Below are 11169 nucleotides of genomic sequence, written 5' to 3' on the forward strand. Positions count from 1 at the left end.
GCTACGGTCAGAGTTAGAGTTAGGTTTTTGGTTAGGGTTAGGGCTAAAGTTAGAGTTAGGGTCATAGATAAAATTATGGTTAGGTTAAGGCTCAGGATTATACGTGCAAAGTGATGCCGTGTAAACGTGACTGCTCGTGCAAAGGTGACTCCAGTGCGAAAGTGACTACAGCGCAAAAGTGACGCCGTATGTGACGACTTTTGCAAAAAATTATGTCGTGAAATAGTAACTTTGTGTGAAAGTATCCCCTCACATTACAACTAAATCAAAATTAATTGTAAATTAACTATTTTTAACAACTTGTTATTTTAAAAATTTGTTACAAACATAACTATTCGTAAATCGTTTGTCTAAAAGTGTTTTATATTTATATTGCTTTTTGAATAATTATATGTTAAGTTTTTTTTTCCATTGAAAAGAGTTTCACAAAATTTAATAAAATTATAAAAAATATATTTTTATCCTTTTTTGTTCAAATATTTCATTTTACTTTAAAATCTATTTTGACTACAATTTTACACCTTTTTTGATTGCAATATTAATATCAAAAAAAAATCTTTGAAATTAAAGCTTTTCAAGAAAAGTAATCATATTTTACATTATAGATTGAACTCTTATTAAGAGTTAATTGATTATTTTTGGAACACTATCAAACTTATTTATGCACTAAAAAAACTTTTAATACTACCGTTTGACGGTACTAAAAGAAAACAAAAATGTTTATTATTAGAAAGTATGGTCAGAATGGAAGGAAAATCCTGATGAAGATTATTGGGAAAAAGGACAATGGTGGAAGGAGCGGTACGATACATGTTACAAAAAGTCTAATGGATGTAAAAGCGGGGTTACTTACAAACAACAACTTAAAGGTTGCGTGACCTGTCCAACTAAAAATTGGGTATAGTTTACTTTAAATCAGAGTTTTTTTAATTTTAAGGATTTAAAATTAGGTAGCAAATTTTGTTCTTTTCATGTAAAATTTTTATCATTAAACAACAAACAGACATTAAAAGTTTTAAACAGAAAGTCAATTATGAGTTTTAAAAGTGTATTTGTTAACTTTACACTTTACTTGGATTATTTTGATTAAAACTAAAAAAGAACTATTTTAACAAAGGAATCAATTCAAAGTGAAAATTCATAAGTGAAAAAATTATTGCAAAATTCAGACAGTTATTGAGTTTTAAATAAATGAAATTTACTAATAAGTATTTACCTTAAACCTTTGTTAAACCTGCTTTAGTCACATATTTAATTTGAAAAAAGTTAACTATAAAATAATCACTTAAAAATCACATACGTCCTGGACAAGACGTTAAAAGGTATCCGTGATATACGACTCGATAACCGAATGGTTCTTCGTGCACCAGGTCCTAGGACCAAATATTGTGAGCGTTATTTTTGTCGTTCAATAAACTATAAATGATATTTAAAAAAACATAGTATGTTAACATTTTCCATATGACTTATTTTTATGGTGGTTTATGGTACTTGATAACTTAAGGATTTAGTTTAGTATTTTATCTTAATACCAATAAATAAATGTTTCATTTAATATAACTATATATTTTTACTACGGCTAAAAAAGTAAGTGCTTAACTTCGAAATGAATTTCTAAACAAAAAAGTTATCTCTGTATAGCTTAATTAATTTAACAAGTATTTTTATTTGTTCTATTTAAGAATGTTTAGGTTAACTTAAAGAAAAAAACAAGCATTAAAAGTTAACAAAATGATAATTTTCTTTTAAAAAAATTGAGATTATTTTTTAAAACATTTAATTTAACTTTGTAACTTGTTTTTAGGCAAGTATTAATTCAACTTGGTCTAGTTGCAAAAATTTAACGAGGACAAGAATGTACAAATGTAAAAGTTCAGAAGATTCAAATTGTTACCTAGAAGATTTCAATTCATGTAAAAAAAAAGATACTTCAAAAAGTGTAAAAAAGTTGTGCTGTGACACACAAAAAAGCAGTTGGAAAGTTATAAAGTCATGTAAAACTTGTGAAAAAAACGATTTTACGGTTTTTGTTTAATTTTTGTTTTTGTGTACAAAAGTACAAAGTGTAAAACTGGTATCTGTAAATAAGAATTTACTTAAGACTAGTAATGTTAACCTGAATAAAGTCTTATTTGATACTAGTTTGAAATAAGGAAGTAATTTTTTGTGTTACATTGCAAGGCTTAGTTCAAGATTTCGTAAAGTAGGCAGTGAATTTAAGATGGAAAAGAGTGAAATTTTAATTTAGTGATCAGTTTTTCTTTTCATGTTAACAAAAAACTTCCTATTTGGCTTTTATTACTGTGGTAAAGTTTATATAAAAAAAAATAAATAAACAGCAAAAAGTACTAAAACGTGATGATTTCAATATTCAATAATTTTTCAAAAATATGTTCAGCAAACTAAACTTCGATCAACGTGCTCGTCAGTGAATAAATAAAAAAATCTCATTCAAATAAAACTTTTAAGAAAATAAAAAATTAAGCATTTGCTATATAAGTTTTTGAGATTTTATTTCTTAAATGAAGTAGAGATCCTAATTGTTTTCTATCACTCAAATCTATAGTTTTATTCAATAGTTAAAATTTGTAAGCATGATATTTCCAAAATAAACTTTTTTTAATATTTTTATTCTGTGCTTGTGGAAACATGTTATCGTAATGTGTTAAGCACAAATTTAAATCAAAGCTGTGCTTTTACTTTATAGTTTAATAAATGTATATTTACAGATTCTTTGTTTTTTACTGTGGTTTAACGGTAAAAGGATTCGTTTGGTTTCTTATCATAATTTCCTTGCATTTTGGCTGTTTATATTTATTTACATTGAGAATAGCTTACATAAATATCTAAGAAACAAATAAACAAGATATTAACATATTGGGTGGGGGTCACTTTAGCACGAGGGGACACTTTTGCACGGCGACATTTTTGCAAGAAGACACTTTTGAACAGGGTAAAATAAAATTTAATTCTTCATTTATTAACTTTTTTATTTTTTGATTTTACTAACACCCCTAATCCTCGGTTAGTGAACTTTTAAATTTATTTTTGGATTTAATAGTTTACTCTTTATATATTTTTTTTTTGTTATTTTTTTTGATTTATAATTTTCATTAGGTAAATTTTTTTTATCACTGTTACCTTTAGCCCTTACCCTCGGTCGGTAAATTTTTTTTTTCTTTTTTGGTTTTTTTATTAGTTTATCCTATAATATTTTTTCTAGTTTTTTATTTTTAATTTTTTTGTAATTTATTATTTTTAATTTTTACTATCACTGTTACCACTAACCCTTATCTTAGTTGGAAACTTCTTTATTTATTTATTCATTAATTTTTTTTTCTTGTTTTTTTTTCACTCTCGTGCAAAAGTGACTCCGTGCAGAAGCGTCCCCTCGTGCTAAAGTGACGCTCGTGCAAAAGAGTCGCCGTGCAATCCACTTGTGCAAAAGTGACGCCGTGCAAAAGTGTCCCCTCGTGCTTAAGTGACGCTTGTGAAAAAGTGACCCTTAAACTTAATGCAAAAGTGTCTCCGTGTAAAAGTGTCCCCTCGTGTAAAAGTGACGTTCTTGCAAAAGTGACGCTCGTGCAAAAGTGACCCGTTCCTTAACAGATTATCTCAATAGAGAATAACAGGTGTTTTCTATTCGAAAATTGTTAAATTTACACTTTCTTGCCCGTTTATTACGAACTTATAAAGTTTTCAAAACTATTCTACATCGGCCTATGTTTAACAAGTGTTTGTTTTAAAACAATATTACTACTAATATATATATAATAAATATGTTTCTGTGTGTCAACGAATCAACACACTTCAACTGGGTTGTTAATAGGAAAGATAACTTGAGTTATCTTTCCTATTAACAACCCAGTTGAAGTGTGTTGATTCGTTGACACACAGAAACATATGTTGGTAGAATAAAGGAAGATTACTGTATAATTTGTTTTTATTTATATTCCAGTGAAGTTACTTTACTAGGATCTTTTATTAGCAAACAATTAAAACTATATTTTGAACAGTTATAATAAATATGTGTATAATGTATTGTAAAGTTATATTTCCAGTAAGAATATTATAGTTTTAAGTATCTCAAATCTTCCCTTGGTTGTGTGTTGTTCTTCGTGATTTTTTTGTCTTTATCAAAATAGATTTAAATAAAAATTATTTTTTATTTTACAAAAATATTCTTTTTATTTAAAACGATTTTGATAAAGTTATATTTGAAATATTAAGCTAAAAGTGCATTTGATCAAGGTGCGACTTTTGTTTTTTAATTTGTAAAGAGCGGTTTGATTTTTATGCTTAGGGAAGGTTGTCTTAGATCCCCTATTTAAAAAATCGGCCATTAAGAAATAAAAACTAGCCCCTGATCAAGTGTTAATTTAGCTGTGTTTTTAAAATGTAATATACATTTTATAGTTATTCTATAATATAATAAACATAACTTTTAAATTTAAATGTATAACTTAGTACGTGGGAAATAAAATAAACTTTAATTTTAGATACTCAAATTCATTTTAAATATATTTAAAATGACAAACAAAATAGAGTTTGAAATAGTTCAATATAAAAAGGAAAGCTTTTTGATTTACCATCCAATGTTTTTCTGTCTAACAGTTTGAATTTTACTTACATTAATTTAAATATTAAGCATGATGACAAAAGTTAGTGCAAAAAATGTCATTAGAAAAATAATTATCTACAAAGAACACATTGTTACAGAACAAAAAATCAACATATTTTTTAGTTTATTTTATGCTAAAAACGATAAAAAGCAGTTTCGAAAGAAATTTGAAAATGTACTATATTTTTTCGACTTAACCCACAAACGATCACTTTAGTTCATATGTATTTTTCCCGATAAATTAGTTCCGAACAACGGTAACTTGCAACTATGCTTGCTTGACAAGTACTAATAAGGACGAAACCAGTAGTGGGTTGACTCAGATGCTCTTGTTGTTGGTCGCATGGTAAAGTTATATATTATTGATATTGACTCTCATCTCTGTTAATGATTGATGAAACAAATACACTGGCTAAATTTATATTAGCTGATACACATTTTCTGGTTACATGAAAATTCAAATTCGGACAAATCAAATTCCGACAATTCAAATTCTTAAAAAAAAATTCAAAAGGCTATATATCAATAAGTAATATAAATTAGAAAAAAAAATATATGTTTATCTTATTAATATCTACAGGCCACTTTTTTCTTTTTTGCAAAGTCTTAAACATTTTTCAAGATACTTTAAAAATACTAAAAATAACTATATTTTTTAACGTATTTAAGCTATATGTCAAAAAATATTTAATGTTTTGCAAAAAGAAAAAAAAAATCTTGTAGATATTAATATGACCTACCTACATATGTATTTTTTATATTAGACAAATATACATTACTTTTTTGTTTGTGGCCCTTTCAATTTTATTTTAAGAATTTGAATTGTCGGAATTTGAATTGTCTGAATTTGAATAGTCGTGCACCCACATTTTCTAATAGAAAGCCCATGTTTATGTATCAATGTATGTTTATTACATAATTGTTATGCTTAAGAAACTGTTTTATTTAAAATAGCATTGTAATTTTTTGATGTTCTTAGTTTTTAGTTCAGCAAAATTAATTGTTTGTTTCTTATACTTTACTTCATAAAACTATAATCAACTAGTTTATTTAGACTTTGATAGCATGAACCTAAAGAAAAACATCCTACTAAATAAGTAAAAAACAATTCCTCCTTTGCCTATTAGGCCAAAAATCGAGTAAAAAAAGGCTATATCGCCTCTATTGCGAAACCTTGTTATAACTTAAATATAAGTAAACTAGTAAATATAGTTAAAATATATTCAAAATTCTTCTAATATTTGTATAGTAATCTATTTTGCATTATCTGGAAACTATACTAAATAGTTTACAACACATTAGTTAAAACATTAAAACGTTCCTGGTATAGTATACTTAGATTAAATAGATTATTGTTTTAAAACATTGTAAGAATATTTACGCTATCTAAAGTGATTGTTATAGATTGAAGAAAGATCATGTGGAAATTCAAATAGTAACTTCTCTGAATTGCGATATACTCACTGTTCGGCCAGTGATTGTCAAAAAGGTGCTTGTTTATAAACGAATTACACTATTGGTTTACATGATACAGTAAATTTTTAATTATTTTTCAGTGTTTAGTTAGATGTTCAGTATTTTTTTATAAATTTAACTTGTTTATTTGTTTTTTTAGTTTATCAATATAAACTTTATTTTAAAATTTAACAGTACTGTTTACTTTTATTTGTTGAAACAACACTTTATCCATTTTTATAAATGTTTATTTAGTCATTTTTCTCTTATCATATTTAGATTGAAACTCTACCTAAAGTCATACTAAAACAACTTTAAACAGTTTCTTAGTAATTAAAAACACTACCTAAAATCTTTAGAAGAATATTTAAAGTTACTCTACAATATTTTTCATGAAACAGTCTCAAAAAGCATTGCTTGTTTAAAATAATAAAATAACGTAAGTTGTCAATATTTTATGAATCATTAATTTTTGAAGGTCTGTTTCTTTTGTAGTATGGATTTTTACGACATTTAATATTTTTTTAATTGTTAAAAAGACTAACTCATACTTGCTTAGTTAAAAAAAACTATCACAAAAACAGTGCAAGTAGTACACCAAAATAAATATAAGAAAATGAAAATATCTGTTTCAAAAATTTAATTTCTTTTTAAAATAACAAAGAATGAACTTTACCACACGACCAACAACAACAGCATCCGAGACTATTTACGACCGGTTTCGTCCTTATAAGAGCTCATCAGGCAGGCAAAGATGCGAGAAAGCGCTGTTGAGATGTAACCAAGCGGCCTTAAGTTCATATACACTAAAGCGATCGTTTGTGAGTAAAGTCCGAAAAGTTGACTAAGCCAAAACGTCTCAGACAGTGTCATAATCTCACAATAAATTGACAATGACTTTGAGGTTGGTCTGTGAACGGTTTGGCTGCGTTAATTTTTCGAACTTTACCTACAAACGGTCGCTACAGTGCATATAAAACTAAGCCCGCCTGGTTAGATCTCAACAGCGGTTTCTCGCGACTATTCCTGCCTGATAAGTCCTAATACTGTTGTTGATGATCGTGTGGTTAAGTTTATCATCTATTGCCCGAAACATCTCAACTTTGTTGATGATGGCCATAATAAACATTGCCTTAAACTGTTAAATAAATTTTGTAACGAAAACTATTAAAATATTTGAGTTGTCGTCATTTTGTAACTTTAAATATAAAATCTGACAGTATAGTACACTTTGTTTAAAAAATTTAGTACAATATATATATTCTTTAAGCAATAAGTATTAAGAATAATACATCTGTAAAGTTTTTAATCACGTCTTTTAACTTTTAAGTTAGTCAATATATTGTTTAAGTTTACCCAGTACTTTTTTTAAACATTTTTTATTTCTACTTTCTTTTTACTAAAAAATGTATATACTTTTGTGTTACTCGACTTGCTTAGTTTTTAGATTATATTTTTTTCTAAAAGTACTACTAACAATACTTAATAAAATAATATTAACTCTTTTAAAAACTTTAAACTATAAAAAATTCATTCACTAAAAACTTCTAAAATTTTTTTTAAAGCTTTTAGATATCAAAAACTATTGAACAAGTTAATTAATTTTTTCCTGGTAGATAATTCTATATTCTAAAGTTAACGAAAACTCTTGAAATACAAAAAAATTAAACTGCTTTATGTAACTAAGGAAAATTATTTGAAAAAATACTTACAGGTAATTCAACTGATTTAAAGTTTTTGAATTGGGGAAATTGTTTTTTGGACCCTAACAAGAAACTAATCAAAAAAAGAAAAGTACAAAGCGGTTGTACTGATTTTGTTGAAGGGCTGTATCAAATTGTGGAGTGTTTTGAAAAAGAGAAGCAAAAAGTAAATAAAGAAACAGTACCTTATACAGATGGAGCCTTTGATCGGAAAACTGGACAAATAAAGTCCAAAAAAAACGAAAGTTGTTACCCTTTTTACTTATTAATTGTTTTAATTGTATATTCTACAATAAGCACTTTTTCATGTTGTTGGGTTTTTTTATGTTTATTAAGTTTAAAAAAAAGAACAAAAAAAGAGAATCAAGGAAAAAAAAAACTTAAATTAAAACTAAATTATGAGCACGATTACCAAAATGTAAATGCAGATGAGGTATAAAACTGCAAAGAAAACTACACAAAACTGTCTATGAGTTACTAAAAATGTAATAACAGATTTTTTATTAGCTTTTGAATAATTTTATGTTCAATTTTCACAGAGAATTTAACTTACAAATAGACTATGTATACTTTAAAGGTTAATGCCTTTAGGGCTACAATAAAAATATAGATATAGATTTTCTATGACAGTTTTTGTAAAAAAAGAACTTTAAACTTATATATGTATAAAAAACTGTGTTTTATTTTTATTCTTATATTATTACAACAAATTAAGAGTTAGTAAGTGTTAACAAACTTTAATTTCCTAGAAAAACACTGTGTAAGATTTTAAATTAAGTGTCGTTTTCTTTACTGTACGAACGATAAATTTAAGTATTTTGATTGTTTATTTTTTATTATTCTAAACGTAAGTGTGCATAAATAAACGATTTAAAAAAATTAACATGCAATACTTATTTTTAATTTATTAACATATAATAAAAATTCCAAGTCAGTATGCTTGATTTTTTTCCGTTAAGTAAGCAAAGTAGTAAACCTTCTGATTTGCAAGTATAATACTAGATCCGTTTATTTTAACATGGCTTTGCATTTATTTCATTTCAATTTGTTACTGCTCTAAAATTTAATAAATTAAAGTTATTTTAGCTTCGAACATAAAACAAAGCTTTCAATTAAGTCAACAAAAATATATTTATGGTCTGTTTTTTAACTTAAAACTTATTTAAAATCTATGAAAAGTGTTTAATTGAAAACTACTTACATACAATACAGTACTGCATATAAAAAAAAAGAAAAAAAGCGCTCAGTAATTTGGTCCAAGGACCTGGTGTACGAAAAAACCGAGTCATACACCAGGATACAGTCTAACGTCATGTCCAGGACAGTAAAATTAATCTTTAAAAATAACGAGTAATAATTAACTATAGTTTTAAGACTTAAATTACTATTTTTTATTGACTGTTAGTTTTAAATAAAAAGTTACTTTAATTTTAGGCCTTGTTTATAAACATGGAAAATAAGAAAAAGATAAAGCATTTTTATTTTGACTTATTTATTAGATTAAACAATTATTTAAGTCCCTAAGTTATTATCAAAACAAACATGAACAACCTAAATAACTTGCAAGCATTTACTAAGGTTTTAAAGCAAGTCAAACAAAGTGTTGTACATAATTGATCACTTTAAAAAGTATTAAAACTTCTCGTTTTATTCATTAGGCTGGAATAAAATAACCCTTTTCACATATTCATAATTAATTACCTATTAATTTTAGATGTCCTAGAAACTATTGTAGCTAAAATGAAATAAACAGTTTTAAATACAAATTTGAGAGCATTTAAAAACTGTAAAAACTGTACAATTTTTAAGTTTTTTTATAACTCAATTTCAAATTTTTTTTTAAAGGGAAAATGTTTACACGTGTTAAAAGAATGGCAGTTTGCTATATTTAAGCATATTAAGCTACATGTATTTGAGTCAACATTGCTCAATAGTTAGTAATCTACATAAAACATTAGAGATATTTTGATGTAAATACTTACAGAAGAGTTTCAAAGAAATAAGAGTAGGACTTCTTCAAAACATCTAGAAACTAAAAATATATAAATGTATTTCTAAAATTCAACTACAACGAACAAAATTAAAATCAAAGTAGAAAGTGAATTGATAGATATTATTATTACTAACGTTTTATCTTCAGATAATTCTTGTTGTATTATTTAAGTTATAGAAACTCCTTAAACGAATCAAGAATCGGTATAAAAACTGTTCAAACAGTTGAGTATCCTGTGAACATGTACTTATTAAGAAAAGTTACAATACTTTAAAATTAAAGTTTTTAAATATTGCTAAAATATACAGAAATTAAAATCTTGTTAGGAAAACATACGTTTACCTTTTTTTATTAAAACTTTTTGTTGATTTAGAATATAACACAATTAAAAAGTATTTTATGTTTATTTAAAAGATATAGTCTTTAAGTAAACATAGTCTTTTATAAGATTTTGTCTTAAATTAAAAAAAAAACAATTTCCATATATTCTCAAGGTTATATAAAAACATCTATAACACAATTGTATATAATTAAAAGCACAAAAACAACAGGCTATACTTTAGTATGAGTATAACTCTAAGCTTCAATTTTAATTTTTACTATTTTGTATAATACTCTTAAAGAATTTTTTATTACATGTAAAAAACTTTTAAAAGTATTCAGCTGTTATAAAGTTTTTTGATTTTTTATAATTTTTTTATTTTATTTGTTTTATAATAAATATACGGGGACTCACCGACTTTTGAATTTTTTCAATTTCCATAAATTTAAAGTATAGTGTACAAAGTTCACACTTTTCTTCGTCTTCCTCGCAATAATCAAAATGGGAAATCATCTGTAGTTGCAAATATATACAAAAATTAATAGAAAACAGGCAAATCTTTGACTTAGGAAATTAATTTACTTTGAATAGAATATTATAAGTATATTTTTTTGTAAAATGGGAAAAAACGTAAGTATTGAGGCAAAGAACTAAGAATCTTTAATTGAGCTCATAGCTTTTAATAGTATAATAGTAACAACATACAGTTTTTTTTACAAATATTACTCTTATGTGTAACTTTTTTATTTTAAAAAGTTATAGAGGTGAGAAACGTATTCGTCCTGGCAAACAGAAATACCTAGACCGCGACATACATATATATATATATATATATATATATATATATATGAATTAAGTTATTTAACTTGATAAATTTAATCTTTCACACTGAGCCCACCTTAAGGGCTTTATTAATAAAAAAGTTTATTTCAAGATGTAAAACTCAAAGGATTCGAGTTTCGTGCCTATACACTCATCAGCTTCAAAACAAGTTTAAAATAAAGCACAAAACAAAAACACACAAATGAAAGTGATTAAAAATAAGATTATTTTTTAAACTTAAACTTCTTCTACT

The 11169-nt window shown here is 25.6% G+C and overlaps 1 long non-coding RNA gene across 1 annotated transcript; it reads left to right on the forward strand.

The window, feature by feature from the left end:
* Positions 1-1813: 1813 nt before the first annotated feature.
* Positions 1814-8623, forward strand: LOC145838501 (uncharacterized). Its single transcript, XR_014370031.1, has 3 exons — positions 1814-2023; positions 6026-6110; positions 7791-8623. It is a non-coding gene; the product is annotated as an uncharacterized LOC145838501 (long non-coding RNA).
* Positions 8624-11169: the final 2546 nt, after the last annotated feature.

This window comes from Thalia democratica, chromosome 6, assembly GCF_965202585.1.
Source record: "Thalia democratica chromosome 6, ktThaDemo2.hap1.1, whole genome shotgun sequence".
In the NCBI taxonomy this organism is placed as follows: Eukaryota; Metazoa; Chordata; class Thaliacea; order Salpida; family Salpidae; genus Thalia; species Thalia democratica.